This window comes from Canis lupus, chromosome 18 (assembly GCF_048164855.1).
Source record: "Canis lupus baileyi chromosome 18, mCanLup2.hap1, whole genome shotgun sequence".
NCBI lineage: Eukaryota > Metazoa > Chordata > Mammalia > Carnivora > Canidae > Canis > Canis lupus.
Window position 1 is genome coordinate 45,055,850 of NC_132855.1, and position 24,013 is coordinate 45,079,862.

The 24,013-nt window shown below is 37.9% G+C and overlaps 1 long non-coding RNA gene across 1 annotated transcript in view; it reads left to right on the plus strand.

Annotated features, from left to right (window-relative positions):
• LOC140609118 (uncharacterized) overlaps window positions 1–24,013 on the plus strand; it is a 48,419-nt gene that overhangs the window by 20,396 nt on the left and 4,010 nt on the right. The window contains exons 2-3 of the long non-coding RNA XR_012011074.1: window positions 5,145–5,211; window positions 19,532–19,623. This is a non-coding gene — a long non-coding RNA (uncharacterized lncRNA). The remainder of the gene's footprint in view (window positions 1–5,144; window positions 5,212–19,531; window positions 19,624–24,013) is intronic.

A 24,013-nucleotide genomic window follows, 5' to 3' on the forward strand; every position in this document is an offset into this window, starting at 1 on the left:
ATGAGGTCTGTGATTGCTTAACACTGCCCATGGTGGGATGTGACAGTGGTGGGTGTCATACTGAAAGACCTACTGTTGCTGAATGTTAGCCATATTCTCCAACTTGATCTGTGGTGGACCTGAATATGTGCTCCGCAGGGGCCCTTTAAGGAAGCACTTGTTGTCCAGCTAGAAGAAGGTGGTGGGCACAATACCTCCAACTGCCTGTTCTTTTCAGGTCTGTCTTGGCAGCAAAGAGCTGTCTGGCTTGCTCAGTCATTCCTTTCCCAGGGCAGCCCACACCAAATGAGCTAGGAGAGCGATCAGAGGCTCAGACATTTCAGCTCACTATGAGATGACTCTCATGGGCAATACCTACTCCAGAACTTCCTGCCGGGGTGGACCAGGTCTGCTTCACCTGTGACTTTTTCCTCTGCTCAGTCTTGCTTCTTCCTCTTCCTTTGATTCTTTATGTACGTCTTGAACTCAAACTCTGTTTCAGTGTCTCTGCTTGGAGAACCCAACCTGTGATGTGGCTTCTTTCGATTGTATAGATTATAATATATTTCTTTCTTAATTTTTGGTTTTCTTGGCTGGTTCAGAACTCAAGTAGGCAAACTGTGGTGCCATTTCTGGGCTCCCTTAGCATCCAACAGTGGAAATAACTCAGTTGAGATGAGGAAAACTTTTATTCTAATCTCTATGTAGCTTAGAGAAGCAGAAAATATGGATGACATCAGGTGGCTGAGTGGAGTTCCATATGAGTAACTGGCATTGTGAATATACCATCAGAGCTTAATATATTTTCTTACTTACCCTTATTTTTTTTCTCGATCTTATAAATAAAAACATGACTTCCTGTCTTGACATATGTAAAACAGTGAAAGAGCCTTATTTCCAGGGAGAAGTAAAATATGGTTTATGATTACATGGGCTTCTTAAGAGAGCAAACAGATATTCCAGATTACCAAAGAAGAGTTAAATAACTCCAGTTTCTATTGAATACACGTATACATTCTTGGCTTAGAGCATAAATGATTGCCAATATTCTGATTTCCTATAGAATATAGCATTAGGTAAATACCAAAATAGTGTCAAAAGCCTTTCTGTAAAGAATACCCACCTTCATGTGCAGTGCCATACCAAGGCAGCTCTGAGCTAGTAATTGTGAAAAATTAACAGTGGCTTCTGTTGAGAACAGAATGAATAGAAATATGACTTGCTGCTGCTGAACTACTGTTTTAATGGTAATGATATTCAAAAGGAGCTATTTCACATAAGATTTTTCTTTAGAATGTAGCATGTATTCTCTGGCAAATTAAACTTGGGATCATAATGGGATATTCTATCGCAGGAATGGGAACAAAGAGTTTTATCTGGGAAAGTCCATCTTTGGGAAGGTTTCCCTTGAAAAAATTGAGGAGAAATCAAATACATACTCAATAAACCAGATCAGCTCATTTTAACCCTGGAACTCAAAATGACAGATGTCACAGTCAGTATTCACAGTTTTTTTGGGTTTGTTTAAATCCGTGGCTCTCAACCTTATGAGAAGATGAAAATAGATCCTATTAAATAAACAGAGAAAAAGAAAACTGGCCTTATTTAAAAACCGGCCTACATGGGATGCCTGGGTGGCTCAGCAGTTAAGCGTCTGCCTTTGGCTCAGGGCGTGATCCTGGATTCCTGGGTTTAAGTCCCACATCAGGCTCTTTGTGTGGAAACTGCTTCTCCCTCTGCCCTTGTCTCTGCCTCTCTTTCTGTGTCTCTCATGGATAAATAAAAATAAAATCTTTTAAAAAAATAAAAACCAGCCTACAATGTTTCCCAAGAAACATAGATACGCAACGTTTAGAACAGGTCAAAGACTAGGCCACACTTTAACCACAAAAATGGTTAACACTCAGTTCTCATTTTTAACAACCTTGCCTTCTGAGTGATTTTGGTTTCCCAATCTTCCTGCCTCTTGGATGAAGATAATTGAGGTATTCACTCACTGACTCTTCCCATTTCTTGACATCATCTAATCCAGAACTGTCCCCGGCTTTCCAAGCTTTTCAAAAAATCACCCAATATGAAGCTCTCCTAACCTCCCATGTATTGAAAAGCCCCCAGGATTCTCCTAGGGTCTCCCATGCTACAGCAAACGAAGTAAACCTAACTTTTCTTGGCAACAAGTTTTGTCTTGGTCCTCTTTAATGGGCTTTGACGCTTGGCTGCACATTAAAATCACCTGGAGAGCTTTTAAAACTCTTGATCCTCAGGCTGTACTCTAGACCAATTAAATTAGAATTCTTGGGGTTTAGGGCTGGGCAGAAGAATTTTGAAAAGCTTCTCAAATGATTTCAATGTGCAGCCAAAGTTGAGAATCACGGGTTTAAGTGATTCTATAGGAGGTGGAAAATGTGCAACGTAGTAGCTGAAAGTTACTTGCAGCCTTGGGATTTCAACCCTGATACAGTTTTACATTGGCTCTGGTTGTTGATGCTTGTGAATTTGTCTTAATCTATTGAAGACAGCTTGATGAGCTGGAAGAAATGCCTTCTTGATGATATTCGTGATTAGCCTGGAAGAAGGTAAAGAAAGATATTGACAAAATTCATATTGGGTCCTTGGAGTGAAAACAAATGAGGTTATTTAAAAGGCTCTTTCAGCACAACTGAAATAGCAAGAGGTATACATTCTCTTCTCACATTACCTTGTGGATCATCTAGATAATGTTTTTGACTTAACTATTGTTTCCTTTAACCTGTTCTTTTAGAACTGATGGTTAAACATTTAAATATGTTTGTTTCTAAGTATTTCTGTTAACAATGTAAATTAATTTCTCCTGCAGGGCAATAGTAATTATGCCATAGAGGTTTAAGGAGGAGCATCTGAAACGTTTACATTAATACTCTGTAAGGTAATGCTTAATTAACTCATGTTTGCCATGTGTGGGATTTAATGTAGTGGAGAAGAATTGGTGACGGAAGCAGAAAAACAAAACAATCAGTTCTATAGAATATGCCTCAAGCTAGAACACTAAGATAAAACCAGACACATTTCCTTTTTAGTCCTATTTAAGGCTTATGGAACATGCTTGTTTCTGGTGTATTGGACCATTCTCCACACAGAGCTGAGTTGAGTAACTTCATAGATGTGGCCTTTCTTGATTAGGTAGTTCAGATTTTGAATTTATAATGCCAAATATTTGATATTTGCCCAAAGACAATTCTGCCTGTGTAAGGAGGCTGACTGAAATGTGGGACTACAGCTCTCCGAGCTATGTTTATGCTTCCCTTGGAACTGGGAATGACCTGCAGGCTCAAGGTCAAAACAGAATCATCAGTTTTCCTAACATGGTTGCAATAGTCAAGCAAGAGGTGCAAGGGGGTGAGGAGATCATCATTGTTTATGATTTTTTTCAACAAAATTTATCCTTCCTCCTCTGAGCTTCAAAATAACCTGGCTTTAGCTTTGCTCCTTGAGGACTGGGTTGGAACTGAGGATGAGCCGATGCATGTAGGTGTACCTTTGGATTGCTAACAGTTGTTGTTGTGATATGGTAAAACTGGACTCTCAACGATGTAAACCTTTGTTTCATATAACATTTTCTATCTAGGGGTACCTGGGTGGCTCATTGGTTGAGTGTCTGCCTTTGGCTCAGGTCATGATTCTGGGAATTGAGTCCAGTATCAGACTTCCTGTGGGGAGCCTGCTTCTCCCTCTGCCTATGTCTCTGCCTCTCTCTCTGTGTCTCTCATGATTAAATGAATAAAAGCTTTAAAAAATGTTTCTATGTTTCTCTCTACTGTCATCATGTCTGAGAATCTAAACCATATTATCTCTCATTTTATGAGCCCATGAACAGATGACCATGGCTTTATAGAAGTGGTTGGGTGATGTCATGAAACCAACCCATAAACAAATTGACACATACTATTGCAAACTTGGTTAGCTGTGTAAGCAAATGCCGAAAAGTAATACTACTTTTATGTAGCCAGATGGAGTGTTCTTTTTCTTTTTTTTCCTTTTGTTCTTATGGATCTACAGAAAGCATCATTGATAATGCATATACCTGAGACCATATGCTTTAATGTTCACTGTCTTTCCTCTCTTATTTATTCATTTCCACGAGTCTAGGCTCTCAGAATTAGGTTCTTGATGTGTAGGGTATCAAAGGGCCAAGGAGAGCCTCTGGGAAGTGAGTCTGGGACTGCTAACATGGTAGCCTAAGCCCCTTTAAGGGAGTGAGGATGAAAAACCATTTCAGTGGTTCTCAGCCCTGACCATATATTAGAATCTCTTGGGCACTTTTAAACATTACTAGTACACTGGATGTCCACAGAGAGTCCGAATAAATAAGTCAGGGATAGGGCTGTGGCTGAAGGGTTACAGAGGTTCTGTGCTCAGGTTTGGCAGCTCCTGGATTTAGAATGAGGAGAAGCTGGTACCTCTCGTCTACAGTAGACACAAACTCCTGAGTGAGTTTGCATGCTAAAGTGGGAAGGTTGTTGGTCAGGAATCTTGGAAACCTGATTCTTACACCAGCATCACCAGTACTAAGCACTGCTACTCCAGGCTATTCCAAATCTCTGACTTTTAGTTTCTTTGTATATAAAGTTAAGAAGTTTGACTATGGCCTCTTTTAGAGTTGAGTCTCATTAAAAAAAAAAACAAAAACAAAACTTCACATATTTTTAGCATGTATACTAGCTCCCCCCGACCCCTCAAATAAATTAGTATACTTGAACAGAAGTGTTATCAGTGCTAAATTAATCTAGAAGTTTTAAAATAATTTAATTTTAATTTATAATCAATATTTAAATAAGTTCTAACTTTGGTAGAATTAGCTATCTAGAAGTGAGGTTCTGAATGTATGAATTCTTGAATTTTGTCTATTCCAAAAATAGTGGGAGTTAAAATAAATGATCACATAATCCAAATGACTGTTGCATGGGGTAGAGGATATTACAGTGACAGTTTCTGCAATTATAGATATTCAATTATAGATGATTTTTAAAGTTGGTTTCTTCAGCATCTGAATGTACTTTATTTTAAGAGATTTTAGATCTTTTGGTCTTCATTGTAGAGAAGAAGAGGGAGGATGGTGTTATTTAGGCCATTATATTAGCACTTATTACACGTTTGTATCAGATTTAATTTTTTTTTTTTTTTTTTAGCAATGTCTTCAAGAACAGAGAAGAAGCAATTTGACCTTTATTTTGGAAAAGGACAGTGGTGGGGGTGGTGAGTATAGTTCTGCTTTTCCTTGTCAAACAGAAGAAAAAAAAACTTTAAAAATAACCCACCAATTTTCAACCATTATATTTTAAGCCACAGGAGCTTGTGAGTTTTCTTTCATCCTGGTTCTGTCACATAACCAGAGAAATTACACAGCATCTCCCCAAAAAGAGGTCTAGCTGGGAAGCAATTCAAACAAAAAATATATTATAGAAATGAGATTGTTCAGTGTATCATTATAACAGTTACTCATCTTTGCCCCTCAATCTATAGTTTTCTCAGTCCTCTCTTTTCTTCATCTTTTATGTGTCTTTGCTTTTTCCATAAATATGTGTGGCAGAAAGAGTGGTCATAAGACAATGACCCCTGGGGAAGAATGTTCAAGGAATTTATTGGACTTAAATGTCACTGAGTAGTGTCCATGACACCTCTGCAGAGAGAAGGTACTTCTTTTATTCTTCTCCCTCCCCTTTTGATTTGCATCCCTGGGAGGAGAGCTAACTGTGTTCAGGATTAAAAGGACTTTATTTTAATACTGGACCAATAATAACAATTTATCATTAGAAGGTGAGCAGTGTTCATTCAGGTCATTCATCATTAGAGCACACATTTTAGTCCTTGCTTTCCTATAGGTCCCTATTTCCAATGAAAAATATGACCTTTATTTGGCATATCATATAATAATATGACAGAGTATTTAAAATCTGGATTTTTTTAAAATCTGGATTTTATTGGGAGATTAGGAAATATGGTGCTTTAATGTAGCAGTTATTATTACTGTGTAAGAAGCCACCCAAAACAATAATCATTTTTTCCCCCATTGTGGGTAAATAATTTGGGCTGGACTCAGCTGTATGCTCCTTTTGCTGACCTCTCTGGGTTTCACTCATGTGGCTACAGTCTGCCTTTCTACAGGACTGGATAGCATAAGAGGGCCTCACTGACATGTCTGATAGTTGACATTGACATTGGTTATTGGTGATTGTCCAGGGGTCTTAATTGGGACAACTCCTCTCTGCCTCATGTTGTCTCTTAACTTCTAATTGATGATACTGGGCTTCTTTATGGTGATCTTAGGGTAGCATTTCAAGAGGGCAAGAAGTAAAGCTGCAAAATTTCTTGTTGTGTAGGATGATGATGTGCATATAAGGATTAGGAGTATTATCATGGCTTTCTTTGTAAACAATCTACCATAAACACTTAAAGAGGCATTTAGATTCTTAACTAAAATTCTACAGAATATCCCACCCTTTTTGATAACTGTGGAGAGAAGATGTTGTAAACATGAAAAAGGGAATATTCTATTTCTGTGGAAGATGAAATATGGAGATATGTGATTCTAGATAGAATAAAGACTGGGCTAGAAATAAATATGTATCTTACTGTCCATTTTTCAACATAGAATATTCATGAAAAATGTCTTTTTCCAGAAAGCTAAGATTTTCCATTTCTTCTCTGAGTACATACCTGTAAAATAGAGCTCCTGATTTTCCTCTTTATCTTCTTTCTTCTTAATAGCTTAACAAAATACTGTTCTTCCTTTTCTCTTCATCTCTTGGTCTAGTTTTTCATGAAGCTAAACAAGCTTCTTTTACAGTTTCAGGATAAGCTTAAGATTTACTTTGTTCTTTTTTAAGTTAAAATTTTAATTTTAATTCCAGTGTAGCTAACATTTGGTGTTATATTAGTTTCAGGCATACAGTATAGCAATTCAGTAATTCTATACATTGCTTGGTGCTCATCATGATAAATCTACTCTTTAATCTCTATTTCTCTTTAATTACCTATTGACCCATTCTCCCTCCATCTCCTGTTACTATTTACTGTGAATAATTAAACATCAAAAACACTTCCATGAGACTTTGAAATAAAGAGGTGGCTTTTTGCCACTAATTATGTGATTTATTTTTTTAGTCACTCTTGGAAAATACCAATTGACATTTATTTATTGAGGTTCCATGGGGTAATTAATTTACTGTTTAATGATAACACCATGTTTTCATACTGAGAGGAAAAAATAAAACACCATTGAGAAAATCTTTTTGTTTTGGGTATGCTACACACTGACATGCCCTGTTCAGTGTGAACAAAAGGCTGTTTTTAAAACAGTGGTTTCAAGGAGACTTGATTGGAGATAAGGAGAGCTTGCAAACAAAGTAGAGTTTTATGCGGCTGAATTGAGGAATAAAGAAAGGAGGGAGAAGTAATGTTGAAAACTGTGGTAACAGGAAGTGGGAAGGATTCTGAATATGCTTTGATTGTAATTTCATTGAAATGGTGAGAGGCAGAGGTTGGGGGTGGGGATAAGTACATTTTATGTATCCTCTGCAACAAAATACATGCTTTAAAAATGCTTTTAGTTTTGAAGATGATTAAAGTAATTACTGTCCAAGTAAATACCTAATGTTGGTTTACAGATCTTGTCTCTTAGTCTCCGTACTGAAAAGCAATAGAAAAGTTGGCATCAGAAAGCTAGCATTCTGTGTTTGAGATGAGAAACTGAGAAGCCAGCTAGCTCCTTTCTTTACTTGGAATATATGAAACACTGAATCCTTCATTTTATTACCTTGTAGTTTTTAAGAAAAGTATTTAAGAAAGATTAGAAACTGGAAAACTTGATAAAATTTAACTTTCTGGCACAAGCAGCATTAAGTCATTGTTGCAGTCTTAGAAATGGCTTATTTGGAATCATTTATTATGTTTGATGAACTCAATGAAAATCATGACAGGAGCACCCTTTTTATTTCCTTGCTGTTCCTTAATGATATTTACTGTTTGCACAGTGATCATTCAATTTCCAGAGATGCTCACCACCTTCTCCTGCTGATTAAATTCCTGTTTGGTTTCACTGCCAAGTCTGTTGGATTAAATTAACAAGTTCTGTTTGCTTTAGTGGGAATGACCTGCACCAACCTTCAGCTTGTACAAAATAATAATCTCTTCAATGATATATTGATTCAGTGCTCTTTATCTTCTTTTAAAGAAATGTGCAGTGAAAATGTTATCTTCAGCTTGCTGGAATTTGCAGGCCTGCGTTGCTTATTATAGTATATTGGAGACCTTGATCTTCCACATCTAATAACTCCTTTCTTTGGCTGTTTTTAATGATTCTTGTTCTTCTAAAGGATCACCAAATCTTGATTACTCTGAGGAAGAACTTTAACATGATCTTTTAGTCTATAAAATGTCCCACTCTTGAAAATTATCTATATCAAAGGGCCAATTAAGGAAGATTAAAACCTTTCCTTTTTAAAAGTAAATCCAATTTTTATTGAATTGCTTTCTTCCATCCCTCTTTTATTTGCTTTATAGCTAGCAGCTAAGAAGTATTGAGAAGTTTTTGAAGAAAATGAATTAAAATTTTTGATATAAAAAGATTTGAAAGTATAACAAGATTTTATAAATTTTACATGGAGCCTAAGCCATTGCAAGCATTACAGCAAGCAGTAGAAAATTAAAATGACATTCTCTGAATTTCAATTAAAAAAGAATGGCAAGGGAAGAATAAGGAATAGGGGCAAAGGAAAGAAGAGAGTAGTGTGGGGAAAACAACCCACAGTTACCATTTATTTTAGGAATTAGGCTCTGGCACACTGTTTGTGTATATATGTATTTTAAAGATTTTATTTATTTATTCATGAGAGACACAAAGAGAGAGAGAGGCAGAGACATAGACAGAGGGAGAAGCAGGCCCCATGCAGGAAGCCCGATGTGGGACTCTATCCTGGGACTGCAGGATCATGTCCTGGGCTGAAGGCAGACGCTCAACTGCTGAGCCACCCAGGCGTCCCAGTTTGTGTATATTTTTGAATTTATTAACGATCTGCCCCCTCCCTCACATTATTTCCTTTTTACAGATAAGGTAAGTGAGGAGCAAAGAGATTCAGTAATTTGCACATAGTGCACAAACTGGGATCTACCATTTTACCTAACATTAATTTCACTCAAAAGCTTATTCCCTTCTTAACAAAACATACTCTACCTTTCAGAAGTAATCACTTCCAAATTCTCAGCTCTGTTTTCTACTTTCTACCCAAAAACTTACCCCATGATTCTGCCTACCAACATGATAAACAAGTAAAAACATGGGTTATCAAATGAAACCTTGTTCCCACAGAGGTTCTTGCTTACCATATTCATTTTTTAATCTGTTTTATTCTTTTCATGTAGTTCAGTGAGATTCAGCTCTCTGTTGTTGGTGAAAAGTGGAAAAAACCACTCAGGGAGCCTCCCTTAGCACTAAGGACCTCAAGGAAGCCAGCCTGGGAGGGAACCTGGCGTGGGAGCCATGCCCCTACTGCTCTGTCATCCAGTTTCAGCTCCCAAGTGTGAGCATCTAGTTGAGGCGAGTGTGCTTCTGAGGGGTGCTTTTTTGTACAGCATCACTCCTTACCACAAGCCAGGGGTCTTAGTGGGAGAATCTGTGCCAATGTAGGAAGAAACCTGGCTGATTTGGATTTACTGAGAGATTACATTTGTAGGCTGTACCTAATGGGCAACTAAAGGCATTGTAAAGGATAGCTGTGACCACATTAGCTTCTCACCTTGTGTGTGATGGAGGACCTGTTATCCTCATCTACCCTGGCCTTTCCACCCACTTCTCCACTGCTTCAGTGTCACCCTCGGAGCACATTTTTGGATAAGGCAACTTCCCTCACAGCCTTTAACAATTGGCCTGTCTTTCTGAGGTTCTGCTACATGTTTAGTGACCAGTGAACAAGTTTTCCATCTCTGTTGGCATCCATAGACTTCTTTTTCTCCCTGTTTGGAGGACTGTTTTTGTTAGTTCCAGAGAAAGTTCTTTTTTTTTTTTTTTTAAGATTTTATTCATCTATTCATGAGAGACACAGAGAGAGAGAGAGGCAGAGACATAGGCAGAGGGAGAAAGAGACTTCCTGTGGAGAGCCCGATGTAGGACTCGATTCCAGGACCCCGAGATCACAATCTGAGCCAAAGGCAGATGCTCAACCACTAAGCCATCCAGGCATCTCCAGTTTCAGAGACACTTCTACCCCTTCCTTCAAATTTCTCTTGGCTTTGTTGGTCCTACTTTCTTTAAAGAATCCATGGTACATATCTTCCCTAAGGCAAGGAAGCACAGTCTCTTTGAGATGGGGAAGAGAAAGGAGAAAAAAAAATGAAGGAACAAACTTCAGATTTCAAAAAGTTGCCTGCTATAGTATTAGGGTCAATTGCAATGTTTCCTCATCCTCACTGGAGTGTCCTGGGCTCAATATTGCTGTTTCTTGTTTGGCATCACACAGAATGAATAAAAACCCAAGAGAGATGGTGTTCTTCCCTGGTATCAGTTTTCAGGAGGCTTCTGTATAAAATTTAGTTGAGTCAAAATCAGTTCCCAGGGGATAAAACTGATGGCAAGTTGTGGCATAGGTTTTAGTAGGAGGCAAGCAAGGGATTTTGAGAAAGTGGTAATTAGGCCATGGGATATCCTTTTTTTCTGTCCCTCTGACATGGCTCTAGAACTTTTGTGATATCTTCTTAATCAATTTGTGGTGATTGTCTGGAATGGATTTGAAGACCTGGATTTACCTTTGATTTGTTAAATTTCTATTATTGCCTATTCCTGGCTATATTATTAATAACCTCTCAGTCCTTTCATTTTCCTTTTTAAAAATAAGAGCTTCATACTCATGCATAGTGAGAGAGTGCTGTGGTTATTAGGCTAACATTTTTCTAAGGCCCGTTTTATTAGTATTCTTCTACTATCCCTCAGGTTATCTACAAAAGAATTTTCAGTCGTTCAGCCTTTCTATTGTACTTGAACATAGGTCTTGAGAGTATTTCTTTTTTTTTCCTACAAGTAAGTAGTATTTTTCACTGCCATTTTCAGTGACACCGCGTCAATATCAAAGAAATGATTTCCAAGTAGTTGTGCATAAGTTGAAGTTTCCAATTGATCTTTGCAGTTCTTTTCTTGCAAGTTGAGGCTGAGAAGCAAACGAACAGAAGAGTTGTAATTGAAACGGAAGCCAAGTGAAGTGGAAGGCAAAAGGGGGCTTGTAACTGGGGCTGTATTCTAACCGATTGATCTGGGACTGACACTGACGAAGGACAACATTCTGCAGGAAAGAGTGATGAGGTAACTAGCTATTACTCAGATAGCAGTGTTTTTGTACTTTATCGCTGTCTGTGAGCAGTGATAAGAGTTGGGGCGACCTTCCAAACGATGCCATAGCATTTGTAGTGATTGCTAGGCCTTGAACAAGCTTTATTATGGGGTGGCTATTCATCTCTTCAGAGAGAACTAAAATATAGCTGGACGATGTCCTATGATTAACTTTTGGTGAGGGGCTTCCACATTAAAGCAAAGCAAAAAAGGAAAGAAAAGAAAAAAAATGGCCCAATGTATGCAATTATCGAAAGGAGCTATAATGTGTTTTGTTTTTCTTTCTTAAGAGGAGAGATTGAGTATCAGAATTTGGAGATGATGTAATAGACTGTAATGGTTTAGATTTCTATACAAATGATTATTTCTTACCTGTTTTGGGACACGAGCTTTCCACTGGTACTTTGGTATGAGGTCAATGGCAAATGCCAAAAAAGCTATTAAAACTTCTATTCTGGCGATGCTAGCCGGGATGGGCAGATGGATTCATTAACATTAGACCCTTTTTCTCTTTATTATTCCTAGCTGCCTTTGCTAGAACATTTTAGTCTCAGCTATTTCTCTCCTTTTCTTGCTGTAATAATTTTTCTCCCTTTTTCCCTGGTTGTTTGACATGTTCATTTGTCTTGGGAATTATGTTGCTTATTTCTGCTCAACTATGAATTTTACTATTTCTACCATACAGTAAGTTTCATATACTTTACCTTATATTTTAAGCAAGAAACTAGTGACTACTTAATAGTAGTATGAGCACTATGTTCCTCATATTGAATATATTTTAGATACTTCAGATATGTGATTTAGTGAAAGGTAGACAGGGAATATTTTTTAGTGAAACTGAGCACAAATATATTTCCCATGTATTTCATGAATTTGTCGATAGATATGAATTATAATTCTGTCTCCTCATTTTTAAGTCTGTATGTATTTGGGTTTATGTGACACTTCACAGGAAGCAGAGTGTGAAGTGAATAAACAATAATATCTTTAGGGACTCCATGCCTGGAAAGGTGGCAGAAGATGGTATGGTGCTACATGGAGGTATCCACACAGTGGAAGCTACTACTCTAACCAGATGTAACTTTCTTCACAAAAATAAGTTTACAATCTCCATTCTATCTTGTTAGTGCTAGAAAAACGTTGTAGAAAGGATATCATGATTATAAAGCATAGATACCTTTGGAGCCTTCAATCTACAGAGGCAGAGAGTTTTAGCGGCATGCAGTCTACAGAGCGTTAATGAGCATGGAAGGATGTAAGTTATGGATAAGTTCCTTGAATTTCTCCTTCATGCTTACAAAGCCTCTGGCTTGACCTGCTCTATCTCCTCCCCTTTTAGGCTTTTCACAGTGGGTTATGTTGACAGGTCAGTATTTGATATTTTGTGATAGAGAATTGGGGGGAAAAAGGGAAAGGGAAAAAAGCTTTGTTTTAGGGCAAGAGTAGGTTGGGAGCATAATTATTACATGAGAGCAGAAGTGGAAGAGGAAAATGGTGATAAAACAAGGTGTTGCTAAGACTATCTTTTTTTTTCCACCACATTTGAGAAATACAAATAAAATATCTGCGATGCCTGGGTAGCTCAGCGGTTAAGCGGTTGGGCTCAGGGCGTGATTCCGGAGTCCTGGGATCAAGCCCCACATTGGGCTCCCTGCATGGAGCCTGCTTCTCTCTCTGCCTGTTTCTCTGCTTCTCTCTCTCTCTCTCTCTCTGTCTCTGTGAATAAATAAAAAAATCTTTTAAAAATCTGTTATTTTCATTTGAAATCACTTGTGTTTACATGAGTTGTGTTCTGTAAAGATGAGCCCTGTGTTCTGCACTATGTGGGTCAAAGCATAAGCATGTGTGTGTTACAGTTATGATGGTATGAACATTCAAGACGAAGAAGACCTGGACCAGACAGCTGCATGGCTTAAACCATAATAGTTCATTATTTTCACCATTTAGAGGGCGGAAGCTTGAGGCCAGTATTGGTAAGTTAATATCTGTCTACCTTGTGCCACAGGCAATTGACATGACAGTGCTGGCAATCCTAAATAATCCTGCAAGAAAACAGAAAACTGATTCAACAGTGCAAAGTTTAAAAAATTAATTGCAAAAGTAAAATGCTCAGTATAAAAACCTAGCCAATGTCAAACACAGAGTAAAGATTTCCTTTACTTTACTCTAACTTTTCAGAATCATTGCTGCAGTTACCTGCTTCATGTGCAGAACAAAGTATACGGTATAATTCCATTTTCATGTAGCCAAACCCTAAAACTATGCTTACTTGTACCGTATAGGCAAAAGTGATCTAAAGGAAAGTAGTCTTTTATGTATGTAATTTGTGCTTGAGATAGCTTTTGATTGTGAATAATCTAGTTGGAATGTGAAATAGGTTTTACTTGAGTGCTTCTTCCTAAAATTTAAAAATCATGAGTCAAGAAACCAGAAACCACACTGGGTATTTCAACAAAGGGAATTCAATCTAGGGAACTGGTTAAATAAAACTGAAAGAGTAAAATGGGGAAGCTCAGTAATAATACAATGTAGAAAGTAGCTACATTCCTAAGGCTAGGGGGACAAAAAAAGAAGATAGGATTTTCAGAAGCTATGAGTACATACTCTGTAAACTGGGCCTCACATTACTGAAGAGAAGTCATCACCTGGCTACTGCAGGTTTTCTGTGAAGTGTACAATGAAGCCAGTTCCAGGAATGCCAATGGCAGCTGAAGGGCCAGTGCTAGACAACAAAAATAGGAACAGAAAGGAATAATTTCCTCTCCTCTTCTCCTGCACCCCAGTCTCCTCCCAAAGTGTACTACTGGATGCACCTGACAGGGAGCAAGCTGACAAAGGACAAAGTTAGTTTTCAGCATCTTGGCCTTATAATCACCAGAGTATAGAATGATAGATTTGGAGCTGGGCCATAAGAGCTTCATAACCAGAACAATACTTATGATTATTTAAAGGTATTTCTGAATTTTGAGTTTTTGACCTTGGGTCATAGCTGAGATCTGAGACTAGTCCTTATTGGTAGTCAAAACAGAATACCACAGACTGGGAGGATGAGACAACAGAAATGTATTTCATCACAGTTCTGGAGGTGAGAAGTCTAAGATCATGGTGCCAGCATAAGTTATTTCTGATGCAGGCTCTCTTCCTGGCTTATAGATGGCTGCCTTCTCACTGATCCTCATATGGCCTCCCCTTTGTGATATGAGAAGAAACAGAGTTCCTGGTGTCTCTCCTCATAAGGACACAGATTCTATCTGATCAGCTTTTCCCTATCCCCACCTCACCACTCCATGACCTCATTTAACCTTAATTACTTCCTTAATGTTGCCATCTCCAAATACAGCTATGCTGGGGGTTAGGGTTTCAACATATGAGGCTTAGGAAGACATAAACATTTAGTCCACAACATGGATGAATTTTGCTTCTTTGATATTCTCAGCGTATGTTCTAGTTACCTCAGTTCCTTCATTTGTAAAGGTCAAGAGAAACACTAAAGAGTACCTGAGAGCTAATGATAAAGGTTATATCCCCTGCAATTAATTTCTTTACTGATAACTGCAGTGCTTGATCTTAATTTTTCTCGAGAGTAGTCTAATCTTACTTTGATTTTTATAACTGAATTTAAGTAAAACTTAAAGGTAAATTCATCTTTAGCTATATACCATTCTCTTAGCATGTGGTGTAATTTTACAGAAAACATTTTAGCTTAGTATTTTAAAAAGCATTGCAAGTTTTGTTGTATCTTACTTTTCCCTCTCACTGAGTCTCCAGGGGACAAATAGGTATTTGCATGGAGTACAAAGGAATATTATATTTCTCCAGGCATTTTTTTTCTTTTAAGTATTTGACTTGATGGTTTAGAATCATAGGACTAACACCTGCACTACATTGTAAAAGTAGATCAGCCCCATTCCAGAGATGTGAAGAGGTAGTTGACGTTCTTCTTTAGCCATCACACTCTAATAAGAAATTATTGTGAGTGGAGCAAAAACTATATTCTGAATTTTATTTGAACATTGCTTTGATACTTAGTCTATATTAGAGTATAAATTCAAATTGCTTGCTGTGTTTTAACTTGTGAGGCTTATAAGTATGCCCAGGGGTTATTTAACACAATGCATAAATGAACTATGATTTAAATAAGTGCGCTAAAATGCTTGGTTTTCTATTCTCTACTGGGGAGAGTAAATTGATCACTGGAGAGTACAGTGAGTAGAATATCTACTAGAACCAAGGAATTCTCAAATTCACATTTTAATTGAATAATATCCGAAGATAGTATTCTTCTAAGAAAAGGAGAATTGACTGAAATCTCAATAGTCATGCTGTGAGCATGACTATTTTCCAACTTGATATTCTCTGAACCTACTGAAAGAGGAGATTGAAACTGAAATTTTTTCTTATCAAAGTTACTATTTTTGTACACGAAAGTGCTACTTAATAATAATAATTGGCAAAATAAAGTGTGCCTGGCATAGTACATGTCAGAGACTATGCTGAGAAGTGGGATTTTAAGAAGAAGAATGAAATAATAATCAGGGGTTTGTAATATATGAACTATATACATATATCCTCAGATATGCTTAGAGTAGGATGGTGGGACTACTGAGATAATAGGAGGATATGCTTGTTCAAGAACAGAGGTGATACAGTGGAGGGAATGATTAACTAAGACTCTTTGGGGGTAGAAAGTCCAGAAAAGGGCTTAACAGAAGATATGATGCCCAAGATCATCTGTCGACACTCAGTACCTATTTTCTCCTCTTCAAAGACCCTATATCTTTACAGGAGTTTGAAGGCTAAAAACTATCATGAGGTACTCTAGAGCAAAATTTGCAAAGCAGGGCGGAATAGAGTCATTTTTCCTTCAGCAGTGATGGCAGCTGAGGTAGAAGGATCCTGCAAACATTCTTTTTTCTTACAGTGACAGACTCCTTATTTCACTGTCAAGTCATCAACCTTGGCTGTGGGGGCAGCTGTGTCATTGGCAGTACTTGTAGCTTTCTGACCTCTGACTGTCAGCAGCAGCTTCCAAGTTCTGGATTATGCCTGCCATGTTGTGACCTGAAAGCTTATTGGTGGCCCCTGACTTGTGTTCCTCTAGTCCTTTCAACAGTCAGTTGTTGGTATTTCATTCCCTGCATTAAGTGCCTTCCTGTCTGACACATCCAGAGTGGCTTCTACTTCCCACCGTGAACCCTGCCTGATACAAAGGATTTGGAAGGTGAATGGGAGCTCACCAAGTGAACAAAGGAAGAAAGGCCCATCCTACTCTAAGCAAACAGGATGCCGAAAATAATGGAGGAGGGAAGCATGAACAGTATGGTATGTGAATATGAATCAAAGTAAGTCATTACTGCTGGAGTGTGAGGAGGTAGGAGAGATAGAGTTGAGGTTGGTGCATTGAAAAGGAAATAAAAAAAAGTAAGAAGGAAAGAGGTTATGTAATGAGTTGTATGGTTTTCTAAAGCTGGCATTGGGGAGCTGTTGAACTAATTTAACTAGGGAGTGGTTCTGTGAAGGTTATATTTTTAGGTAGCCCATTCTTATGACTCTATGGAGGATGACCGGGAGGAAATTGGTTCAAAAAGTAGAGAAGACCCAGGGAAGCGTACAGAGTAAGAGATTATCAAAGAGAAAATTCTATTCGGGTTTAGATCTTTGAGTTAAATTGCTATTGTTTTTTAATGGAAAATATTCTTAAGAAAATGCATTGTGCTAGTTTTCCATTTTAGAAAGAATTAAATTTCAAAAAAAGAGAAAGAATTAAGGCTTCAGAGAATCATTTTTCTTTTTCATGCTCAGGGTATGTATCCTTCCTTTCTTTGTATCCACAAGAATCTTCAGCCTTATATATTTTAGATTTTTTGGGAGAATATGTCAAGAGGAGAAAGAACTACTGATCTGTGTAGGAAGGGGATATTTTTGTCTTCCCTTGACGTTTGCATCAATTTAAATGGAAATTTCTTTTTAAAGCATAAATACATTTATCCCCAACTTCCTTCTTGTGAGTTATTGTAGCACAGGGTGGGAAGAAGCAAGACAATAACAAAAGAAGTGGGGACGCTGGGAAAGGAGGCATTTGGCAGGAAGAATCCAGGTTGGCACAGTTAGTCCCAGGCACACAAAGCTACTGCTAAGCTGTTGGGGGTAACTGTGAAGGCTGCTTCCTTTGCTCACTCCACATCTTCTCTTCAGTTTTTCCACACAGTAGTCTTGGAAGTGAGCCTCTGATTTCTTCAACCTAGCCCAAGAGAAGCTGAACGAACAACACAGAACACCAGGACACCTAATGTTTGCAAAAAAAGATGTGAAAACTATGGATGTCTTTAAGCAGGCAAACAAAGCGAGGAAACATTTTTCTTTTTATAGAATTAGACTCTGATGTGATTCAAACTTCCAAAAAGGAGGCAGTAGAAACTAGTTTATTTTTGTACGTGCCTTAGTCCACAGTAGCTGCTATAACAAAATTCCAAAGACTAGGTGGCTTGTAAACAACAGAAATGTATTTCTCACAATTGTTGAGAATGGAAGTCTGAGATCAGGGTGACAGCATGGTCGAGTTCTGGTGAGAGCTCTCTTCCAGGCTGCAGACTGCCAACTTTACATTGTATCCTCACATGTACAGAGCAGAGATTAGAAGCTAGTTCTCTTCTGACTCTGCTGAGGGTTTCCCATTCACTGGGGCTTCTTCTTCATCACCTCATCTAATCATAATTACCTCCCCAAAGCCCTACCTCCTAATAACATCACATGGTAGGCAGGGTTTCAACATAAGAATTTTGGAGGGGACACAAATATTCCATCTATAGTAATAGGTCTCTGATGTACCTTTGCCAGAGATGGGGCTTGAAGAAAGGAGAATATTTTTTCTTCTTTATGGGCATGACCTATCCGGCCTTTTGCTCTCTAACAGAATTATTTGCCAATGGACATTTGCCTATAAATGGGCAACTCTACATAGAAACTAAAATATCATACTGATGTATTTTCTAGATAAACTTCATTTATGAATAATCCATGGTTTGTCAATTAAAGACCTCCCCAAAGAATCATTTAAAAAATAAGTGTATTTATGCTATGGAATAAAAATCATTCATAGTTTTCTCCACTACCAACTTAAGCATAAAGGAATATTTAAGAATAATTATTGGATTGTGGGGTTCTGGTCTTAATTTTTTAGTCCCTTCTAACTAAGGCTGGGGAACTCCTTGGCTATATTGGCCCCTTCTGTTATTATTATTTAGCTTTCCTGGCCACCCTTTGTGAGCCCTGTTGGTCTTTGAAAGAATGCTTATTTATGAGATCTTTGGAAATTAGGATCAGAGTTTTTGTTCTCATTCATAAAGTTGAAGGAGGCTCTGTATTTACTTGATGTAGCCTTATTTGACCTGTTTTTGCTGACAACTTCACAATCAATGCATTTTTGGGACTGGAAGTTCTCTGTCTCTTTAATCATGCTTTTTGAGAAATGTCAACTCCTGGAGGAATTATTTCCTTTTTCACACTGGAGCTTGTTGGAAATGTGCTTTTTCCCTCTCTGTTCTGTGACCTCTCAGATCTTCAATGTCCCTGTATTGCTCTTTCATTATCGACAATGGCAAGAGAGATGTAGCTCTTGGGTTTTTAGCTTTATAATTCATATGTCAGATTATCAATAAGTGCTGAGCTATACCAACCTAGGAGGTTCTGTTTAACCACTTTATGGTTACTTTTGTGCAAGCCATAATCCTTTATGCAGACAACTCACTATTTCTAAATCATTGTACTTTACTTCCTCCCTGCTTGATCATACAGTTCCTTCTGCCTAAAATGCCTTTGAACTTCCTTTCTTACTTGTCACACTGCTACCCATCCTTTGAAATCAAGTTAAAAGGGCTCTTTCTCTGTGAGGCCTTTTCCAGTAACTCCAGATTTAAGTGATCCCATCCTCCTTTGAAAACCAGATCTCTTAATTTTCATGTGTTGATGATATTCTAAACTATAATTTTCAATTGCTTGCCTTACGCTGTTATCTCATATAAATATATCTGATTTTGTTTCTAAAAAGATTTGAAGTAGTTACATCTCTTATCCTGTAGACAAGATTCTTATATAAAATTGTGTCAATTATCATAACAGATGAATCCCGACATCAAAACAGTTGAATATAACTGATTTTTTTTCTCACTCTTGATAACACTTCAGTGTGGTCCCTGACAGGTATCCTTCTATATGGTGATGGAGCAGCCAGACTCTTTCCATCTTGGGGTACTGCCGTCTTCAGCATGTGGCTTCCGAGGATGCCATCTAAGGTAAGAGAGCATAGAGAGGCCATATATGCTTCTTAACTAGGTTGGCACAGAAGAGTTCACTTCTCTTCTGTTTACATTCTATAGTCACCTGGCCATAGTTAGATGCTAAGAAATACCAGGAAATAAAACATCTAGCTAGAAGACATTTCCCTAGACCCTATGGGGCAGGAACACAGATCCTTGGTGAACAAGTAGCTCTGCCACAACGTCTTAGGTCTCTACAGCTCCCTTACCCATGGGAGGTGCTTGATATATGTTTGCAAGAAAGAAAGAAATAAAGAAAGAGAGAGAGAGAGAGAGAGAAAAGAAAGAAAGAAGGAAGAAGAAAGAAGAAAGAAAGAAAGAAAGAAAGAAAGAAAGAAAGAAAGAAACTCAAAAAGGAAGGAAGGGAGGGAATATTGTGTCCCAAGACAAGGGTAAAGACAATTAGAAAATGTGAGCCAGAAGTTACCATGTGTTTTATGGCTACTGGTTGTAATAGTTCACAAACTTAAGGTGGGTAGGAGAGTAGCTGTTTGCCCTAAGGGAAGAATCATCAGTTTGGGATTTATCTATGTTCTTTAATCAGGTCTTGTTCCAAAGGTCACAGATTATTCTACAGAAATAGTGATGAATATTTATGAAAATATATGTTCTTCTTTTTTTTCCTAAGTATATTTTATCATTTCAGTGCTTTAAAAATTATTTATTTGCCCCAAGAACATTCTCGAAGGTGTATTTCCATTTTAGAAAATAATTGTTCTTACTGTTGGACAAACATCCATTTGTTCTAATGATTAAAGAAGTGTTCTATTACCTTGGGAATGACTCCGATTTTTAAGACCCAGGGATAGAATCACATGATTTCTAAGACAATGAAGTGTGTTGGTTTTTTTCCCCCATAGGAAAGATTCATTGGTACTGCTTTTGCTATTTTTTTCCTATCAAGAGACAATAGATAGGGTATCTATTCAAAAGCATATAATGTTATAAAGTGACAAGATGTCAAATGCACAGGCCAAGGGAGACTATCTCTTAATGCAACACATTTTTTGGGAAAATGCTAGCATCTATTAAATTGTACAAGTGAACAAAATTGATAGCTGTTAAAAAAATTAAAGCACCAGCCATGGTCTGTTTAGAGTCAATGGGGAAGACAAAACACTTTAGATCTGAACTTCCACTTCATTTTATATGTGTGTTTACTCAGGAATTGTTATGCCTTATCACTTTTATTGTTCTTTTATCACAGCTGTGTGAAAAATTACAGTTGGAGCAGTGTTCATGTTTTTACGAAAATACATTTTATTTCATGCTACAAAGCAGATCACTACCGTTTGGACTTTTATTATTAGGACTGCACAACTCCCTCCACTTTTGCTGTATTGGTATTTCTATGAAAAAAAAATCTCGTTTTATTTATGTGTTTGTTTTTATTCTGTGATTGCTTTAGCTAAGCAGAGGTGCATCTCAGAAGAACTTGCGCTAAGTTAAAAAATTGGACAAATAAAACCTTAGTACCCAACACTGACTATAAATTCCATGCCACAAACATTGCACCGAAAATGAAGGTAAAGTTCAAAGAGGATTATTTCCACAGAGGTTGATAAGAAGGGACCTTTACATGGTGACTTAACCACTCACATTCTTGAAACTGAGAGTGATATTATGATATTATTTCATTTTTCTGGAGATCAGGTGAACTGTTAGAAAGCATGATCTCAGTGAAAACCTGGCGGAACAGAGCTTCTCCTGGAACCTTGTATAAACTTGAAGGGATGGGGCTTCTAGCTGTGTCAAAAATACAGCTATAGGTCTATATTATTAATATATATCTCTCTCTTGGAGAGAGAACAGAGTTGGCTTCCTCACCCCTGTAGTTGCAGAGGTGTTTGCTCATGCAGGTTAGTTAGCTGGACTGAGGACCACCATCAGTGTGTGGGAATATCACTGTAGCTCGTTTACCCCATTCGGCATGGAGAGGGCTGCTGCTGTTTTCCTTTACCAAGTCCTCCTGCTTGCCACCGTGCTGGGAAAACAACTGTAATACAACATGTAAACACTTTACAGTTTCATATTTGAAGTTAATTTCTCTTTGCCTTGTGGTAATCCACCAATCTGCAAACATGAACAGGCATGTGCCAGGGGAAAGTGAAAAACCGTGTGTGAGGTACTGAACTGGAAGCTTGCAAGTGTGAACATCACCAGGGAACATGCCCGGGCTGCTTTGCAAAAATGTTAGTTCCTGCTTTACTCTTCAACCAAGTTCCCTAGTGTTTGGAGGCACAGGAACATGGATAAACATATGGAATGGGCAAGGCTTTTTCTGCCACCCCAGTTGTTTAACTTTCTTTGGACTGTCTGAGCGTCAAGTCAGGAATGAGAATGGGAAAAAGGCAGAGCACCGGACCTGGGATTGGGGCTTTCTTGGAATCTGTGATCCCAAGTCACAAAGACTCTAGGTACTGTCGCCCTCACCTAGCACTCCAGATGCCCACCATCAAATCATCAATTTTTTGATACCTCTTTCCTGTCTTAGCTAGCCTACGAGCACCACATCTGATAAATTTCTTGACAGTAGGGGATACTGTCCTGCTACCCTGACTCAGTTAGAAAATGGAGTCAAATTCTAAACCAGAGCTCCTTGGGATTTCCTAGAAGCACTAACTCCAAAGCCAAGGCAGGCACTTAACTCTAAACCATTAGAGATTTTTAAGTTCTCTGCCATATTTATAGGGCATCTATTTCATTATCAAGCATTTCTTGGGCACCAAAACAAATAAGACTGGTCAGTAAGAATATATACCACATATAAGGAATTTTGAGACTCTGTGGTTATTTATAACTATTGTAGTTCCAAGTCCAAAACCATAAACATTTCAGAGCATTCAGGCATAGTCTAATGACTGTGATCAAACAGAACAGTCAGGCTGGGACACTTGCAACACAAATTTGATTGTTCTCTAAGGCCAGAGGAAGTAATACAGCCTAAGGCCATTTAGGAAATCATAGTAGCAGATATAGATAGATAACTGAGGAAATCATCCTAAAGCATGAAATGCCTTGATTTACATAGGAAGAAGGGGAAAAACAAATTCTGCTTGCATTTCCAGCCCAGCTCTCTGGGACTTCCTTGCATCTATGCAGAAAACACATTGCATCTGAGATTTGCTCTGCAGATTAGGGAGGGAAATTATGTACTCTGCCTCGAGGCTGCAAGCTGAACATTACAAATGGATGCATCTGGGCTGTGTTGGAAGAAGATACACTCAAAACTGTCCAAGGAGACAGAGAGAAGCCCATCTGTGTATAAAAGCCAGAATTGGGCGGCTTTTGCTTTTGTTGTAAAAACCCATTCTGTTCAAATCCCAGCTAATGAAAATGTGCATCTGTAAATAAAAAATAAATCAGGGGACTGTATTAATCCTGCAGCTGCTGTCCACTTAACTTTACTTAGAAAAAACAACTCAATTTTCTTGTCTGACTGTTCTTACTATTTAGTAGTGTGATGACAATTTGAGGGGGACAAAATAAGTATTGAAATCTCTTTATGCCTAACAACCTTGGAAATGAAAGAGCTAGGCAGTAGTTGTATGGTCATTCAATTTTGTAACTGCGTGGGTACTTGAGGTCTAGAGTCTGACACTACAAATCCCTTACCTGGCTGGTTAAACTTCTGTTTTATTTGCCCATGTTATTAATTAAATTGTTTCTCTAACCTAGGCCTGGCACTGTGCATGGGTCAGCTGGGCAAAATTCCATGTTTTTTAACTGGAGAAGAATTTAGAAAGAATAAAAATTAACCCAAATTTTTCTCATACTTGCATTCCATGGTGACGAGAATGTTTGACTTTTAAATTGTTAGACTCTTCTTTTCTCTAGGAAGGATCATATACATTAGCTGGAATTATATAAACGTTAATTTACCTCATTGATCACAATCCACTGACTGGAAATGAGGCAAGACCACAATGAAAAAGATAAAATATTTCAGTTCTGATGAAGCAAGAGAAATGGTGCTTTCTTTAAAAGATCATCTCTCCTAGAGGTTTAGAAATTTTAAAGATCCTGGCATATAGGCCATTACAAGTATCACCATGGGATGAGGGCAGAGATAGATACAGCTTAGGATGTACAGATAGGATGTGTGGCTAGAGCACAGTAAAAGTGATGTTGAAGGTTTGTTCTTTGTATTTATAGGTCTCATTCTGCTTTTTGTTTGTTTGTTTATGCATTTGTTTTGTTTTTTAGATTCCATACGAGTGAAATCATATGATATTTATATTTCTCAGTCTGACTTATTTCACTTAGCATAATACCTTCTAGGTCCATCGATGTTGTCACAACTAGAAAAAAAAATCATCCTTTTTATGGCTGCATAATATTCCATTGGATGCATGTATGCATGTGT